Source organism: Syngnathus scovelli, chromosome 9, assembly GCF_024217435.2.
Source record: "Syngnathus scovelli strain Florida chromosome 9, RoL_Ssco_1.2, whole genome shotgun sequence".
Taxonomy (NCBI): Eukaryota; Metazoa; Chordata; class Actinopteri; order Syngnathiformes; family Syngnathidae; genus Syngnathus; species Syngnathus scovelli.
Window position 1 is genome coordinate 6,309,055 of NC_090855.1, and position 20,186 is coordinate 6,329,240.

Here is a 20,186-nt window from a genome sequence, read left to right on the forward strand (position 1 = left end):
GGTTTTCCAAGTTAGCCAAGTGGAGCAAGCTACAGCTGTCCTCCAAACAAACGTACCATCCTTTATTTATTTCTGTTGAAATATTGATGCATGTTATGAAAGGTTTAAAATAATGTGTCTGCCGTTTTCTGTTGCCCCAGCACACTGTTTTCCAATGTATAAATAATTCTTGCCATGGACCCTGTGCGGACACTGGGTCTGGTACATTATGTGGGGTGTATCCGCTGTATCACATTCTTTCTGCCTGAGAGAAAATACTCATCCCAAGTAATTTCCTTCACTTATACAATCGGGCTTGACGGTAAATAATTCATGTATACATTTAAGGGCTAAAACTCCAACACAATATGACTACATGTCAAGGGTAAGTCCCTGAAGATTTGAAAGCAAATCATCTTGCAAAATGGATTCTTCCTCTTGGCAAAATTGATATTTTTATGAGTTACTCCCTTCCATTTGTTCACCTATTGCAAAATCCTACCTTCAATTTGTCCATTCAAAGCCATTGCCTTTGTTCTCATCCAGCATCCTATCTCATAGCGTGATGAGGTCTGGATCTGCCTGCCCATATAATCAGGCCAATCATTGCATAGCCAGACTGACCGATTTAGATTTTTAATTGCGTGTTGTAAACTTACACAAACTTTACAACAAGGGAGGTTGCCTATCCTCAAACAATGAACTCGCCACTTCATATTCCGATTATTCTCATTCCGTTTTGGGATATTTGCATCTACAGCATTGTACACTGAAAAAAATGCTGTGTTGATTTTACTCAATTTTATTTCATCAAGTGTTTGCATGAATTAATATAATCTGGATCTGGATACGTTTTTTAAGTATAGACTATATGTACATATACAATTAAGTAGAATATACATGTACTGTACATAAAATATTGATCTGTCTCTGCAGGACATATCATGACCTCTTTGACCCCCTTGAGTCACAATACCCTTGGTCTTACTCCTGCTGCAGTAGCCTCAGAAACAAGAGGCCCTCTCAGCTCCACCACATCCTGCCTGCCAACACTCTGTGGATTGTTTGATGTGTGTGTACGTTCATGCCTGTGTGAGTCCGTGTGGTTGGATGTTTGTATGCGTACATGTGTGCTTGTGTGTATCCAGGCCCTCCAGCATACCCTTGATCACCTTGCACTGTAATCACCAAACACAGCTGCCACCTGCTTCTCTCTCTTCATCCCTCCTTCTCTCTCCCATCTCCTCTTACATTATAACTGCTATGATCCCAACAGTGGATCCTAATGTCTCTGGCCATGATTAATCTGATAAATAATAAATACATCAATCTCCCATCGTGACAAGGACTAATTCTAACCAGCGGGAAGGCACAAGCCCCTTTAAATCGCTGCCAGTAGCTGCTAAGTGAATTATTTAATGGTTAATTTTTCATGAAATTGGAAAATTTTGATTAATACTGTCTCAGCATTGGTTTTCACTTGTTTGATGTATGTCAGAGAATTCAATCTTGACTGGATCTCCGTTGACCCTTCTGCACTCACACTGGAAACACACTCACAATCATGCACGCTTGCACAAGCACACACAGGCAGCCACATAGAGGTTAGAGGAAAGACATTTTAGCTCTTATGAACGAAGCTAGAGGCTACTGTCACCAAGATCAGATGTTGAATATCTCATAATAAATTACATCTGGATCTCAAAGGCACTCATCCTTGAACCTTGAATCACATGTGGAGGCTAGATGTGTGCGTGTGTTTTGACCTTATTTACTAATGGAAGCCTCTAAGGCCCCTGAGTCGCCCTAAATTTTTAATGATGTCAAATTGTCAGTTCACTCCGCTGTTTGCTGTTGAAAGGAAAAAGAACTTTGGCTCAAATGTAGATGTAATAAAGTGTTAGGAGGTACAATAAAGTCCAACCTGGCAATCTGTCTAACATATGATTATGTGGTTAAAACCAGTATATAATCATATTCACAATATATTTCCACAGTAAAATAACCAAATGAGCAGTGATGGAAGTTAGACAGAAAAAAAGAGGTCCTCCTTCCCAAACTGCAAGCGATATGCAACAGTATGACATTGACAAAAAAATAAAAAATTCACACAGCTATAGATTTGCCAAGTTACGTCACCTCGAACTATATGAGGCTGTGCTCACTCTGAAGCTTTCATATCAGTCATGGTTTAAATTATGTAAAAAAAAAATTACATCATGCTGTCTTGGAATTGAATTTAGCCCAATGTTTTTTTTAGTATCCAATCTTCAGTGTTATTAGATGAGTGTTTGGGGTTTTATCCTGTTGGAGGACACAGGACCTATACCTGTGCCAAATAAAAAAAAAAACAAAAAAACAAGCCAGCCTCTGGGTTGTGCCAGGGCAGCAAGTCAATAAATCTCAATATGTCACCATCATTGTATTTTTCACAAACTATATGCATACATGCACAAACAGAATATAGATGCAAAAACACCCCTGAATACATTAATGTCTCCACTGGAGGGAAAGGACAGAGGGAACTTCCTGTTAGATTGACACACTGCATTGTCTGAGTGAGCTTTCGTGGTTGTAACAAGCATCAGACATTAGAGCAAACAAAAGACGTATTGGGAGAGTCATCAATCAATCCCCTGACAGTTGAGTTCAGTCTGTTTGTCTGACACTCTGCATAATATGTGATTGGATCTCTGCTAATTAGATAGTCGGTCATCAATCATTGCCAACAAGGCACTGCTGCCCGTCTCTGCCTTTGCGTGTGCCCGCCATGAGCTAAACTAGAAATACAAATTATTTTGTGTCAGCCAAAACATAATACCCACCATACAACCACTGCTTTAGTACAAAAGAAACATATGAAAGCTGTGAAGAGGGAGCTCTTCCAGCCAAACCAATTACTGAAATATTCAGCTGATGAATTTACATAATAAATGACAGAATGAAATATTGATCAATTTGCTATGTGTGAGGTTGGTTGCCCATTCGCCCAACAATATGCTCCATATTGACCCAAGCACATATACTGTGTGTGTGTGCGTGTGTGTGGTATCATGGGATCCAATGTTTTTATCTAACATTATTAATATATTGATTAAATAGAGATTCACAATATATCAGCCAGCACTATTATTAATCAAGAGAAGACTCTTTAATTATTTTAACGTCATCTTTGCTGTCTACTTGATTATTAACAATGTTAAAGTGTTACTTAAAACAGCGTGTGTAGAGTAAATAAATATTTTATGACAGTTTGGGCTCTGGAACAAATTATTAATAATGTATCATCTTAATTGGACATTGTATTTTGAAAGATGAGCAAATCGATGTTTGACCAGCATTATGGAATTGATTGTGGGACAAAGGGATCACTGTATGTGCATTTTCAAATGGTTTGTTGTTGAAAAATGATGTAGTCTATGCTCATTAATGGTAAACAAAGCAATTCAATCTTACCTTGTTTTCTAATTTCACTCTTCATTTTGAATGTCACACTCATGTCCTCTCTTTGACAAGCCAGAGGAACACTGCACACTCTTCTGCAATCCGAGAGTCTACGGATCAACAGCAGAACACAAAACAGGTAGTTGGTAAATTTGATAAGACATGAGCGAGAGCTGGAAACAGCAGATGGAAAAGGAATTCAGTAAAGGAAGGAGAACAAATGTGTGTGTGACAGAGACCGAGACTACTGCTTGAGGTGGAGGAAACAAGTACTTATTTATTTAACTTTGTACAAAGACAGCATGTAAGTAAGTACAGCAGCCAGCTGGGCCTCAGTCTCTCAGCAGTGTGTCACATCCTGTCACTGCCACTGCTGCAGAGACAGCTACAAGTTTACAACAGCTGCCGACTAATGTTTGATCAGTGATAAAATATGCCGGGGTGACAACACCAGGCTGTCCATGCATTTGCGGAGGCCTTGTGCATTAAATATTCAGTGGTTGGCAAGTCTAGAGGACTCGGTGGTCTCAGCACCGATGGCGCTCCCACTCCGCTCCCTTCCAGGGATGAAGACAACTTCACAAGATGTCAGAAACCATCTCGGTTTTGTGTTCAGAGTGTGAGCCTTAGTAAGAGTAAATCTTCCCCTCGGTTTTGTACATGTATGAATGTTGATATTGACATTGAGATAATAGGGGTAGAATTGAACACTATGGGATAGACAAGTACAGTTTCCTCAGACAGGCTACTCTGGATAAGGCTAAATGCAGAATACATTGGGAATATGAATGCTAATGAGGAGGTTATTTGTGATGTCGTTGCTGACTTAGTAAATTACTTTTATGTTGACTCTCACTCCATGCCTTCACTGTAAAAATAAAAACTCACACAATTTATATTTTGAGCCTAAAACAGTAATTTAGGTAGGGAAAAATGTAAATACCGTAATTTCCAGACTATAAACCGCTACTATTTGCACAAGCTTCGAACCCTGCGGCATATAGTCTAGTGCGGTTTATCTATTTCATGATTTTTATGATGTTGTAAGAGGATTTGTTTTGGTAATACAGGTAATAGAAATGAGGACATTACATTTAAAACACCTGCGGTTTATAATCCGGTGTGGTTTATGTAACAAAACAGGATTTTTTTCCTTAATTCTAGCTGGTGCGGTATAAATTACTGACGTTTATGGGAACAATTAAGTTGGGATTCAATATAAGGGACAGCATTTCTGTAAACTTTTTTCTTAGTTGTGAAAAGCAGCAAAGCCAAGTTTTACAATAGTTGAATTGCTCAACTTAAAAATGTTATTATTTCTTTCCTTGAAATTTTGAATTCACTCACCCTTTTTTTTCTTTTAGCGCCGAGCGAACTGGCGACCAATCCAGAGTATAGTCTGCATCAAGCCTTAGGTAAAATGTGTTTGTCTCCACTTTGTGCCATGACCCTGAACATGGTCAGGGGTAGAGGAACTTGATTGATGCATCCTGACAGCATACCATACTACCAATGGAGCCTGTGATAATATTCCCTCGCAGATAACCAAACAATATCCGGATGACATCAAAGCAATTTAGGGACTCATCTGTTGAAAAATACCAATATCATTGAGTGTCATAAATTTCAGAAGTAAATTCCTTGTTTGGCACGCTCAAACATGGCGAATAAAAAACTCTTGAATCTCTTGAATCTTGAAGTAAAACAACAAAGGATGTTTTCAAAACACAGTGATTATACATACAGGAATTCCCATCTGTCATTTATATTCATGTTGAAACAATCACATGGGCATACCAAAAAATACTTTCCAGGTAAGTGTCAACTGTCAGGGAATCAATGCCATTTCATCAATCCCCCCTACCATTGAATTCTGGGGAATCAAACCCCTGGAGAGAGCTCAAGGCTCAGCGCATCAGGAGGAAGTCATGGTAAAAACGAAACTGAGAGAGAGGATGCAAGCGAATCAGGTTTCCCGTCCAATGTGACAATGTCCTCTGACAGTCTCTGGCAGTGGGCTGTGATTGCCAGAGTGCATTTGAGGACATTTGTGTAATTTGACATGTCAATATTGAAATTATCCTCACACAGCATAAACTGCTGCTGAGAAATTAGATTCAAGACAGGCAACCCAGATGTCCTTGAGTCAGGGTAGCTGTAAAGTTTTCCAATTTTAATACGTATTTGTGAAAACGCATTGGAGAGATAACATGCCATTTTGGGGGATTGTTTGAGAAACTTTCAGGGTCTTCAGATTGGCAAATATGGAAAAAAAATCTTTATATGATCTCTTTTGGAGGACATTCTCAAGAAAACCCTTTCACCATCACTTTTGTTTACCTCGGTTGGCTCCAACAATGCTCAACATACCACTCACCTCTGTACCACAAGCACATCCTGGGCTCTTTGTCCCTACCATGTTCCGTTGCTACTTCTTGCCCATCTAAATAATTCAGTCCAAGTGAGACTCTGCATATTGTAAAGCTTACCAAACATGCCCAAAAAGAGCAACAGACACGGGGCAAGAGACTTGGCTTCAATTACACATTTTGTACCAGACAATAAACGACAAATTCAGTTTGTTACAATAGCTGCCGTATAATGAGTCACCTCCTTTACTAATGCTGTTGACGTATGTACCCAATCCCCTTCATCATTACACCATGACCACCAGGTATCAAGTGTTGCTGTGCATATGTGTTGTATACATGCGTGTGTGTGTGTCTGTGTGTGTGCTCACATCGATGGGTTTTGAGTTACCTGGGATCAAGTGACGATAGAGCCTCGGAAAGCGGCAGCTATTGTTCAGGGTCGCTGCGATACCAACAGCTAATTGGATGAGGTGTAAGTCAAGCCAATAGGTCTCAGACTTTGATGTGTCCAGAGACGTCACTGCATGAACCTTTTGTACACACATCTACCTGCTCACTCATGCACTCACACAGACACACAAATGCCTTGTAAATAGGAAGCAATCCACTTTGTTTATGTTCACGTTCATTCTGTTTATGTTGCTTCATTAATTTTTTAACCGCTTCTACGGTTTCCTTATGTTAAGCTGCTTGCTTTTCCTTTGATTCTCCTTGTTTGTTTAGACTGTCACTCAAATATACAGGAACTGCAGAAGGTCACCGACTAAAAGTTATTCTTTTTATTGTGATAAGATGATATGCCATCTAATAATATAATTGTTTTCATTTACAAAAGTCAGACACTGCCAGTCTCTACAGGCCCTAAAAGATCTTGTTTTTCATTTACCAACGGAAATTATTGAATTGCATCTTCGTGATTTTTTTTTTTTTTTTGCCGAGGGGTGGGGGTATAATCATTTCCTGTTTGAAACAATTGATATAAAAACTGGATAAGATGTGCCTATTCCGACAGACATCTTAATGCTATTCAAACTCTTCCAGGGCCATGCCAAATGTAGGCTAATTATGATATGAAAACAATATCGACCCTAATGTTCAATTCTCTGCGCTTCAGTAGTGTGTTCAAACGGTAAAAATCACACTAAAGCTATTGTGTGTTGTAGATTAGACTGTCATGTCACACATTGTTCAAATAATCCCATTAAAATGTGTGAAATAATTTAGTTACCATAATCCTTCAAATCCTAAGTAAGTATTACAGGACACAAAACACATGGAAAATTATTCTGCACACAACAAAAGGGGGGTAACATATCTTATTGCAATAATACAATGATATACAATTTGCAATAAAATATTTTAATGGTTAAATAATGTCTTAAAAATATCGGGTCTTAACTGAATTACTCATCCTGCTTTGTTTGAAACACCTCTTGCCCTCACAGTGCGTTTTAATCCTTACTGGATTGTGCAATCACTTGAGTGGTTGAGAGGAGAGAGACATTTTGGATTCTGAGTGCTGTTTATTAGCTTGAAGCATCTGTGCTGGGATCTTGTGATTAATTGGGGTGAGGTGCCCCATAGAACAAGGTCAGCCCTCACCAAGCCTTCGACACTCTTTCCTTTTACATCAATTAGACCTAAGAGGCAGAGCTTTGCCTATAGCGTTCTCACACACATTTCCACACACACGTCCACAAACGTCTGAGGCAAAACTGGTGGTATTGAGTGACCGTGTGATCAAAATATTTGATATACATTTGCTGCATCTCAGAAAGTAGCTATTATTTAATTGAATGCAAATGAGAAGTTTCACTGCCATGTATACCCACATTGTGTCATTTCACTGCGACACACCATCAGCCAATTAATAGCGAGAATGTCACCACAAGGGAAAAAGAACAAAGGGAAGTGACTTCATGACAATTTAGAGGGGAAAAAGTCGAGGAAAGAATATTGCACAAGTGAAGGGTGGGGGATTATGAAACCATGTTTGTTTCACAATTTTAAAACGTTCTAACTTTTCCTTGATAACGTGTGGGTTTGCCTCCATTATTATAATATATTATGTGACATAAATCACCTCCTTGGAAATAAGCTAAACAATGATATTGATATTTAAGAGGCAAGGCTCAAAATTCCAGCAGCCATAGAGGGTCTTAAGGCTTGAATGCATGAGGATTGTGTACTCCAAATATGACTGCAATCAATCATATCAGTAATTTCTTTACAAGCGTTTTTGATTTACACTGCTCAATGAGAATACACTGGAGGAAAAAATACAAAAACAAACCCTGAGGAACACCTGTAATCATAACCCTATATGAATACATTGAATAAATCTAACCCTCAAAAGGGTGGACAATATAAACAATATCACATTTTGGTCTTTGTTTGATCTAAATATACTTTACTACTAAATATACTATAAGAGTTTATATTGACCGCTGATTTGTGAAATATTTGGACCAAAAACACTAAACTGAATTAAATGATTAGGCATTTCATTACCGGTATGTGCTACTGAAATTTTCTGTTTGGCAATCATGAATGGTGGAAAGAGGTCAACGTATGCCACAGTTTAGTGGTAATCTGCATGCATCAGTACAACAGACTTCAATAACTTCAGACAGAGGGCGGCCTTGAGTCAGCTAAAACTCTCCCTCACTAAATCTGGTGCAAGGCTTGTGCTCTGTACTAGGCAGACCAGGCCATTCAACAGTCTCTTGCAAAGAGATGAGTAAAAGATCTTTTGATATTCATATCACTCCGCAGGAGTGTTTGATCAAAGCTAGCTAGATAGATAGACACATAGATAGATACTTTATATCATTTTGACCTGATTTTGAAGAAATTTACTTATTGGCTGTCATCTCACACTTATGGACCACACTTCCAGAGATCTAGCCGTATTATCAATGTTCAGTAATACAGTCATTATACTTTACAAATTAAATCTTGAATTGAACAGCAACAAAAAGGGAGCACTGTCACAAAATTACGTAATCAATACAAAACACACTTAGATAACAACAAAGCCATGCTGAATATAAAGAGAGCAAGAAAGCGACTAATAAAAAAAAAAAAGAGCAACGAAGAGGATGTCAGACCACTTTTTTTTTTATATACCCTGCATCAGATAAGGAAACAATGGGCAGACGAACACATGTTTTCGCCTGTAGATTATGACAGAGCACTGTTATTTCCTGTATGAATACACTTTCAATTTCCGGCCCGCCACTTTAGTTTTATTACACTGATAACACGATACCATCGGTCAGAGCTATTTGGAGAAAAAAAAAAACTTCTTACAACTGAGAACGATGACAGAAGCGATGTGTGAGAGAGAATAAAAGAAAGGAGATGACAGAGTTCATTCCATTTTTCCTTGACAGCGTTGTGACAATCCCAATTGCCATTTATGAGTCACCACATAACATTTTATTGGTGACATCGCTCATACAACTATGAATTGCAGTTGCTTTCAACAATTGTTGAAAATGTTGCTAACTTAGGACCACTGTTGCCATTAGTACTCATTTCTTTTGGTGGGAAATTGTTGCTGGAGAGGTCAGATAAGTCACTAAAAACAGTTTAATGTCAAGCTTGCGTGCACGTACATATTTTATGCTTTATTTAGGCTTCATAGTCACTTTGAAGGTAATTATTACTGAGTCCACGTACATATAATAATATAGTAGTTTATTATTGATCATCAAGATGGCTATCATTTTTTTGTTTGTTCAATATAAAAAAGCTGGATGTAATATTTATTCCTGTGCACATACGAGCATGTGTGATTACTCTGCCTCTCTTTGTATCCCCTGAAGGTCAATGTCAATGACTTTCTGTTTCCACAAAGGTCCACAAACCGATTTCCTAGAGGCACTGCACATTTCCAGCCAGGTCTTGATCCTCACTTAGACCAATTGAAGTCAATTTGTTATCGCAAATATAAATTTGGTAACTTGTAATATCAGTGAGCCAGACAGGAAAGGCCACTGGCAAAGGCCGATGCTATTTTCACTTCTGACCCCACATTGAGGCAATCCTTTGTTGGTTTAGGCATTCAGCTGCCAATCACACGATGGTTTTTCATTACATTTACTTGAAAAACTCCCCAGGTCCCAAAGGGGAAGCCACCACATGAATCCATAGGATGGGGAAAGATATGCTAGAAAGAAGTAGGGAGGAAATACTGAGTAGATGTTTTGCCAAAATGTTTTGCTGTGAAAACGATGACAAAGAATTTAGTAGTAGTAGTCTGAAAATATTCATCAATGTGGAATCTGAATGTTTTCAAGTCAGACAAGAATTTTTTCATTCCCTGCTGCAGAATGTGTCAACTATTTCCCTAATTTAAGGACTACAAATCACACTTGAATATAAGCCGCAAATTAGGGGAAAATCATGTTTTGTTCATATATAAACTGAACCGGATGATAAGCCGCATGTGTTTTAAATAAAATGTCCTCACTTCCATTACCTGTATTACCAAAAAAAAAAAAAATCCTTTTAAAATATCAAAAAAAATCTTGAAAAATCCATAGATAAGCCGCAAAGGACGATAAGCCACAGGATTCAAAGCTTGTGCAAAACGTAGCGGTTTATAGTCCGGAAATTACGGTACTTAAGTCGGATACCATTTTACAAGATCGGTTCGGACAAAAAAGGTGAACAACAAACAAGTGAGGTTACTAACTTGATTTCTTGGCATAGGACAATACACACACGCACACCTCCACACACAAACACACTCACACAGACACAGGCCATTTTCCCCTGAAGCAGTTGACATTTCCCCCAGGATAATTAAGGAATAACATTTGTGTAACAATTTAACATGACCGCTGCCTTTGAAAGCGCTTTCATATTATCAAGCTGATGGTAGCTGACACCCGCCATGGGAGATACGGGAATGTGTGTGTGGGTGCATGCAATTAGCTCAGAATGTGCTTCCATTCTATTTCACTTTTATTTTTTATGGATGTTGGTTACTTATACATTTTTTCATAGCTTCACTCAATATGTTTAAAAGTCTGTGAGGATCAAGTGGTTCAGAAAATGGGTGGATGTTTTTGTGTGGGTGCACAGCCCACATGAGTGGAGCATGGTTTTAGACTCCGTGACAGTATGTTGCTGATGCTGAAAAAACTGTAAAGGAAACAGGCATATTCTTACAGTGGCAGAGTTGATGTCAAGAGTGGCTCCACTGACCTTTTCAAACAATTGCCTGACAAGTACAAAATTCTATCAAAGCAAGGGATAGTGTGTGGAAGTACTGTATAGACAATATGTACGTGTTGTGTCCAAAATGACATAGTCAGTTTACGTTTGTATGAGTGTTGAAAACTTGGAGCCTGTGAGCAAGTGACATGAAGCATCCACTATAAATTAAGGTTACTTGATCTTCCTGTTTTGAGGGTTAGTATTGAATTTTACGATTTTGTACAGTCAAGGTTTTATACATTTACACAAACAAGAATAACCCTAACCCATCTGATTCTGCAAGAGACAGGTTAAATTTCGGGGGGTTGAAGCTGTAGTAGCCAGAGAAAAACTATGCAAGCACATGGAAGTATTGCAAACACAGGAGGGTCCAAGGTGAGATTTTAACACAAAACCAACATTTAATTTTGCTGTCTTCTTACAATGAAAATTATTTTATATTACAGAATCTTAACTGAAATGAAGTGCGGAAATTAAATTAAATATTAGCTTCACAACACCTGGATCCCTATATTGACTTAATCATTGTCATTAGGCTATATCATTACATGTTAGTGCCATTTCTCTTTATCAGGGAATCCAAGCACACAAATACACACTATCTCACTCAGAAACCAACTGCCTTCATCTGATTAATGAATGGATTAGCAACTGGTACACTATATTAAAGCATAATAAAAAAAAAAATTTGGCACCCTTCACATGGCAAGGAATGTCATGAATCAAAGGATATTGGCTGTCGGTGTCTGATAAATGCATCATTTACCAGCAGAGGAGTTATTTGGAGCGAGCTATTAATTTAAATCACATTTATCTCCCTCCTCTAAAACATCAAGAAGGCAACCCCTGCAGTTGAAACAAAGCTGAACTCAAAGAATAATACTTGAGTTTACACGATTGCATCCAAAACAAGCATTAATGAAATTATGTCATTTAGCAGTCCAACCCAATTCAATATACAGTACAGCCAAATAACAGTAAAATTCTACAGTAACACTGTGACCCACCGCATAATTTTATGTAGCCCACTAAAGAAAGAAATTGTCTTGTCATGCTTCTTGCTCAATAGATTTTTTTTTAATCCTGCCAGAAAAGGTGGACTGAATTGCAATTTGTTCTTGTCTTTTACATGTTTGTATGTGTCTTGTAATGTAGTCTGAAATTTCATACAACTCAGGTGAACGTGTGATAAGATGAATTGTGTCTTGTCTTGAGGCCAAGGCGTCTCGCTATCTTTGACATCCCTCACTTGCAGGACCATGTCACAAAACGTTGGTGGTCCCTCATTTCCTTCTTCCTGTAAATGGGTTCTAAAGGCTATCCAAACATAAAATTGAGGGCTCATGTAAACAAATAACAGCCTTAGCCAGACATATAATAATTTTTTTAGTGCAATAACATTGTTTCTAGTCTGAATCATTTAGTTGTGAGGATGGAAAACGTAAATAGGCGTTTTAATATGTTGAATCACCTGAAACCTGAAATCTTTACATTCTTAATAAAATGTGTGTTGATGAAGCAAATTACTTGAGACCTGGCTGACTTAAGCCTTAAGGAGTATTTCCCAACTAATTAGTTCATTGTAAGGGTATGTGGGGAGGAATTTGAGGAAAGTTGACATTTACACCTTTGATAATAAGGAAAGTGATGCATGGCTGTTTTAAGTGTAATGAAGCTGACTTTTAGTGATAACGACTTATGGATGACCTTAAGGTCCTGGACCACAACACAAATTACACTAGCTGCCCATGAACCTGACTTTGACGATATTTATCATAAGCCTAAGCTTGAATTTAATTAAATAGGCGGATAGGAGCATTTGGAATAAAGATGTGTGCACCTCGAGCCAAAGCTTAAACTTGGATATGTTTGCCTAACCTTGCTGTGGACTCTAACGGTGCATCTGGTAATTGAAACATAACAGAATGAGGTTACAAATGTTAAACAGCAGTGTGTGTACAGTAGACACATACAACATTCGGCATAGCACATGTTTTCATTTAATTAGTTTTTCATTTGGCCCTGGATTCCTTGTGTCAATAGAGGTAGACACATTGGTGTAAAGGGTTATTTGTCTCCATGAGTCATAATAACTAAACGTTCATTCACATTGATGTGTTCCAGGTGTCAAAATACAATAACTACATATATTAACAGTTACTATAAGTTTGCTATCTTTTGTTCAACCGAATGTTTTTTCCTATGATATCGCAACAATCTATAGACAATTATGGACAATTATAAACAGGTCTCTGTGTGAAAAGGCATGTATAAGCTTACATGCCTGATTCTAATACAACTGACATGTTTAGACTTTGTGTGGCCGATAGGATGCATGTTTTGTTTTAATCGCAACTTTAAAAAGTTTACTTTGTTAAAAGACTCGAGTTTGTGTGGTGCTTGATACGTATCTACTATTTTCTCACTTGACTGTCACCCTGAACTGATGATTAATGTAAAAGCAAAATTCCAGGTCTCATGTCCCTCCTGGGTACCTTGTGTGATTATCAGCCTGCTTAAGGCAGTTCTCAAGCAGCAAGGGAAGGTACACAGCTCCCACCGTCTCAGGTGAAGAGCCCCAGGGTCTAGGGTGTAGCGCCTGGAGGTAGCCCAGGTGTTCACAGTTATTGCAAACTGTCTGTCTCGGTTAGAGACTGAGCAAAAGTGTTTGTAGTCACAATGTGCTGTCAGGGTTGTATGACTGACATTTTTTGCTCACTCCCTTTCTCTCTCTCATCACTTCTCAACAGAGCAGAAGCAAACCATTTGTTGTCAGGTGTGATATGACATCGTCATTAGTGCCAGAGAATTGTTTCTTTTTGTAAGGCTACATACAAACGTTTTTTTTGCGGTTAGACATTAACCAAGCCTTAAATGGGTATTCAGCACTGTGCTGTTGGATTCTACAAAGGGAGGTAGAATAAATTCTAGAGCACAAAGCAGACACTAGATGGCTGCGGATAATGTGGGGGAAAAAGCTAATAACACAAAGACACATTTAGTGGGTAGGAAGAGAAAGAAAGGCACAGTGGAGGTGAACTAAGAGACTATTGTAAATACAGTCAAAGGAGACTTGAGTGATTGAAATATAATAGTGGAAACACAAAGAGAAAGGCATTTGTTGGTCAAATATACATTTATGTATTAATATTTTTATGGTAGCTGTATTGTGAACACTTACTGTATATCGATACTGTTATTTCTCATCATTGTTATTGACAAGAGTCGTTCTAGATAAATATTCATTTAGGATCGGAAGTAACACTTCTACTGTATGCCTACAAATTAATACTCTACCCTAATTAAAAGTTGCAGCCCAGCAAGACGAGTACTGGCACGGTTCTATTTGCAGAGTTAATAATTAAACTGAGCAACATGTTTCAATTTGGTCTTTTGTTCAAATAGCTGATCTCTGAGGTTCGATTACAATCTAAAATGTGGTATCAAAAATATCCTGAAAGGATACAGATTTGTATGAATTAATTTAACACCTACTATTTGTTTTGTTTTCGGAGGATCCTTGAAGTAAGCAGTATACATTTCCTTTCCAAAGAAAGGTGTACATCTTACTGTGGGTATTACACTTGCTATGCTTGCCAAAAGCCAATCGCATAGGTGATGGAATATCTCATAGTGTATGTCTGACAATTGGTTATATATTTCTAGAACATGTAGATTAATGGTACTCACAGAGTGCTTCATCTTGAAGCTTTCATTACACGCGCAAATGCTCACACTTCATTTTTGCACCATTCAACACAAAAAGGAGGGCTGGAGCGAAAGGGATAACATGAGTCATTGATTATCTCTAAGAGGCAAGAGCAGGATCATAATCACATAAGTGGGGGGAAACCCTGAACGCAGTTTAAATATGTTCTCAGTCCTGCTGAAATATTTATCACTTGAGAAATGCAATTGGAGCTTTTGCTAGGAGTTTATAACATTTTCCTTTACTGCCACTGAGGGAATTAATGGGATAAGGGGGAATATAAAGGATGAGTCTTTATCTGAACTGCCTTAGACAGCCTTGTTAGGAGCCACTTTATTATGTACAGTGCTGGGGACTCTTGTCTGAGCGCAGATCTCGGCATGAGCATTAAGCTGAGAGGAATGAGGTTTCTGCACAATAATACATTTACATGACTTTGGGATTTCGTTTTATTTATACTCTGCGATTTCAGAAGACTTATCTCAATTATTGAGATAAAGACGCTGTTGAAAGTATAAGTGAGGACACTTTCTCTTCCCTGTAAAATGTCTGTAAAAAATGATGCAAGAGATGCAAAATAATGACAAACACAAGCCTGAGTGCATCTTGAATGTGTCTATACATATCTATATACTTGTTCGATTGGGCAGGGCATACCATTAAATCAATTTATTTATAAACTGATGGTGTGACGCCACCAGAACTGCCATTTGGAACAAAGCAAAACACAAACAAAACCGTAGTTAGAACAAGGCGTTCCCGAATTCTCTGTAAACCTTAAGTGCAGTTGCACAAAAAAAAGTTTATGACCCTAGTACAGGACTTTTTCCTTTACCTGAAAATTGCAATGGCCCGAGTGTTTTACAAAGTCTAAAATTGAGAAATTAATGAAATATTTTTTTTCAATCATTTTCTAGGTGGCGTAACATTTTTCGAGGAACAATTGTGATGATTTAGCAAGTGATCATTTGTTTTATTCTGAGAATGTTCTTTTGATGTTAGTGAGGTTATTTAATCAATGGCACACAAACCGTTTTGTGTTTGCTTTGTATTCAGGCAGAACTAATACTACAGGGAAAAATGTATTTATGTGGTGATGTTAAAGCAGGGCTCCTCTAGGGTTGGCCTGGGGCTTGAGCACCAGACAACTGGATGGCCAGTCCCATGTTGCATGCTGATAGCATATTCTAGCGGAAAACAAGCCACAGAGGACAGCCACTTGCAAACATTGGTGACCTTTTCACTGTGCATTGTAAGAACAGTAAATTGGTGACTTTGAAAACATATATTAGCCTAAAATGCTTTATATTTGTTCTGTAGATTTTTTTCCTACAATACACCACTAAGACAATATAACAAGCAGGAGAATACAGTGAGTTACGGCTGCCGGAATACGAATACTTAAAGCAGCATATTTTCTCTCGTTCACATACTTCCAACGTGAAAACTGCATTTGTGCATATCTATGCATAGTTGGTCAGCCATATAGATGTTCATCTACGTCTTTCATCAACTTGACAGCTTTTTTCCCTCCTCCTAAAGATAACATTTATTATAAGTGCAAGCAATACATATTGGCGCTGAGTATGTTTGTGGCACATCCCCGCACCTTGTAATCACAGCTGTCCACAGTTAAGTATCCTCTATGATCTATTGACTCCATTTTTATTCACTGAATTCCTACCCAGCAAGGCACAAGAAGTCAGTTAAGGGTGGAATGCAGAGCAGCCATTATTCATAAACTACAAGGGAATTAAATGAAATATCTGGAGTTATGCAGTAGGCTAATAGATAATTTATTTTTTAAAAAGATGTGCAGTATGTTAGGTCACAACATTAGGCACCCCGAAACAATCTATTTAGAATGCCATTTTTTTTAAGTTCCCTAAAAAATTAAATATAATTAATTATGAGTGACTGGCGGACAGTACATGGCATTCCCCACCTCCTTCCAAACATCAGGACATGGATATTATATCAAACATGTAGTAAGTACTTAGTTTACTTATGACACATATAGACATTTGCACTTCACTTCTAAAGGTTAAAGGTTAATTTAAGTACAAATTATAATATTCACTGGTGGTCTATGGCTAAATCAGCTCCATCAAGTAATTGTTTCTTTGTTTTATTTGAGATATGCAAATCAAGTCACAAGAGAGATGGAACATGATGTGGAAAAGAAAAACAAAGAAATTGTATTCACTCATAAATAAATATTGAATTAATTATGTTTAAGATAATATATGATAACTGCGATTTTTACCTCTTTTCATAAAATAAATACAATGTAATGATATCTCATGAGAGGAACTTCGCTTTTTAATTGATCTTGAAATGAGCTTTTCTTCTCTAACTACTGCTGCAACATGGGATTCTCCATTGTATTGTGTTCAGTGTTTATATTGTAATCTCTCTTTGGGAAAAGGCACTGTTGCCCCTAGCATTATGCAAATTTTGTTTTTTGGGGGTGGAGGGGTGGGATTTTACCTTTGAGTTCACTGCAATTATGCTGGGGGTCAAATGACGTACGTTTACACATTTTATATAATTTCCTTCTTTTCTATTTATTTTTACTATAATTTGTGTCTTTGAATAAAAAATAATTTGGCTCACATCTTCCAGTTTGATATCTATATCTTTATGGAATCTCTCTTCAGTATTGAAATGCGGAGAAAACAATAAGCCCTAGCAGAAATGAGATGAATAACCTCTGTTTTTATCCTTCTTGCAAAACTGCTAACATGATCATCTCTCAATGTCAGTTGGTTTTTTGAAAGAATGCCTAATTGTCATGTGGGTTTTCCTAACATTTGTTTGAATTGAGAAAAGGGAGTTGCCAGATTTGCCAAGCCAGCTCGCCATATGGCTTGTGCCGCTACGGGGCTCTCAAGTGCCCCTTGTTGCATCTCGGCCTAGTGACTTTCGATTACCTCGCTGTGGCAGCTCCTTTCCCAAGCTGCCACTACTTCTGGCAGCTTATAATAAAGATGCCTCTTTCACGGTGTGAACTGCTCTCTTATGGCCAAAACACACACATGCTACGTCTCTCTATTCCTCCTCTCTCTCTCACACACACGTACACACACTGACACACTGACACACACACACACACACATACGCACGCACGCACGCACACATGCATATATTGAGTGCGGTATTAATACGCTCAAGCGCCTCATGCAAAATACACACAGACATCACACAGCATTAACGGCAGACTAAAGCTGAGCTATGCTGGGTGGTGTCTGACTCGATGAAACGCGAGGATTAATGGATATTTATATTTTATCATGTTTTTATACCGACCACGGAATAATGTGTCACTCTATGAGAGATACCGAAACATATGTCAGCTCCTATCCACTTAGGGGTATAATTCAATTGGACTATAAACGCACTAATCAAATTCCATTCAAGACTAATAGATCTTCCAAAAGTACTGTTGCATATTTATTTGTGAAACACATCAATATATGTTGTAATTTATAAATGAGCAAGAATCTGCCAAACAGAAAGTGATCTCTCAATACGTAGCATTGTTTTCTAACTGGGAAAAAAAATAATATAGAAATTAATCTATTTTAAAATGACATTGATACATAATAAAAATACACCAATTGAAAAATGTGCTTTGTCTTGTTATTCTACGAGTTGAGCACGATTAAATATCTAATTATTATATTGTCTTCATCGTAATGTCTTCAACACCTTTGACTACCTAACAATCTGTCGAGTATTCTGAAAAATCATTATCAAGCAGCACTTTTCAGTACAATATTGTTCACAAGAAAAAAATACAGTGCATCAAAACCTCATGTTTGTCATCAAGCCACACACATCTTCCACCTCTAGGAGGGGATGGTGGTAGGTAGGTGGGAGGGGGGTTTCTGCAGGTCTTCTTCAGACTGTCACATTACACTTGGCTCCTCTGGTCTTGCTAGTAATCAATACAGGCCTGAAAACGCCTCCCATATTGCCTGTTTTGTCCACGACTAAATAATAGATTAGATATCCCTTCAAATGCAGTCGTGTTGCTCTTTGTTGCCTCTAATGACACAAGCACATCCTGCTTATGTTGGCAGGTGTAAATCATTTTAGATGCATAAACTGCATGTATTTCCTACACTGAACACAACCATGTAGCTTTGTTTGAGGTCATGCTCTTTCTCTCCCTCCCTGTCTTTCTTTCTGTCTGTTTCTCTCTTCCTCTCCTCTCTCTCTATCTCTCTGTCATACCCGTAGACCTATTTTGCTCAGCAACCCAACATCAAGGTTAACATTTGTGATTCATTTGCTGATCACTGATCAATATTTCAGAGCCTCTCTCATCTTGAAGGGTCTCTGACTACCTAAAGCATATGGCAGCTGTGTGTGTGGGGGGGAATGTTATTTGCTTTGTGCAAGTACCTCCTTGTTTGAAATATTTTTATCTACTGCTCTTGTCACATAAGTAGGGCCAGTCTGCTATGTTGGCCAAACCATTTAAAGAAGCCATTTACACAGTTGAAGTTATGTCTAAGAACTTGATTCCTCACAACAGTCACTGTGCTTCTAATTTTGAAAAGCTTAATGCCAGTGATACGAGTAAGTCCAGTATTTGTTGTGTCAGTTTACACTAGTTATCTGTGTCCAGGGCACATTTCATTTCCTCAAAGCTGGGCTTTGCCTCAATTTGTGTTGACGTTATCTTTCCTCACAAAGCATTTTTGTCATTTGTCCCACTGATCAGATACCTAAACCTATCCCTCTTTGATTCTATAAATAAAATGTGTATGTATTCTTTCCAGAAATTATTTTTTCATTTTTTTTAGAGAGAGCGAGAGAGAGATACAGTAATTGTAATATATATAATAATGGTTGATGTTCATTATAGGCCTAACTTCATCATTCATTACTCTAAGGCAGTAAAACATTCAAATTTGTTCTAACCAATTAGTTATGGAATTAATGTTTATAGGTAAATATGAATATATTATGCAATTGTTAAATGGATTATTTCACAGTTTGTCATATTTCTTTTTAATTCAATTTGGTTATGTTTTATGGTATTCTTTCCAACCAAAAATGCTTACATTGTCATCATTTATGGCTAAGAAAAGTCTATCCAAGCAAGTAAACATTTGTTGACTTTGTTCAACTCTCTGAGATGGGCATGTATATGTGTGTAAGCATCTCTTTGTGGTTGAAGGATTACTTGCCAAGATCATGCAGTGCGCGTGATAAATGGACAGAGACGGTCGTGGTGTTTTGTGGGATGTCCAGCTGTGACCCTGAAGCTCCCCCTTGGCATTACAGCACTCGCTCTTTGTCCTGATAAACAATGCAAAATGTGGTGAAAAGCTTTTAAAAAATGTAGTTGCAAGTATCAAAAGGAAATATTTGAACAAAAACCCAGAGGTCAGATATTACATCATGCTCTTAAATAATTGGTCTCAAGAGGTTGGTCATAA

The 20,186-nt window shown here is 37.9% G+C and overlaps 1 long non-coding RNA gene across 1 annotated transcript in view; it reads right to left on the reverse strand.

Annotated features, from left to right (window-relative positions):
- The window catches only part of LOC125975022 (uncharacterized), a 28,940-nt gene extending 25,164 nt beyond the window's left edge, over window positions 1–3,776 (reverse strand). The window contains exon 1 of the long non-coding RNA XR_007483829.2: window positions 3,436–3,776. This is a non-coding gene — a long non-coding RNA (uncharacterized lncRNA). The remainder of the gene's footprint in view (window positions 1–3,435) is intronic.
- Between the last annotated feature and the right edge of the window lie 16,410 nt (window positions 3,777–20,186).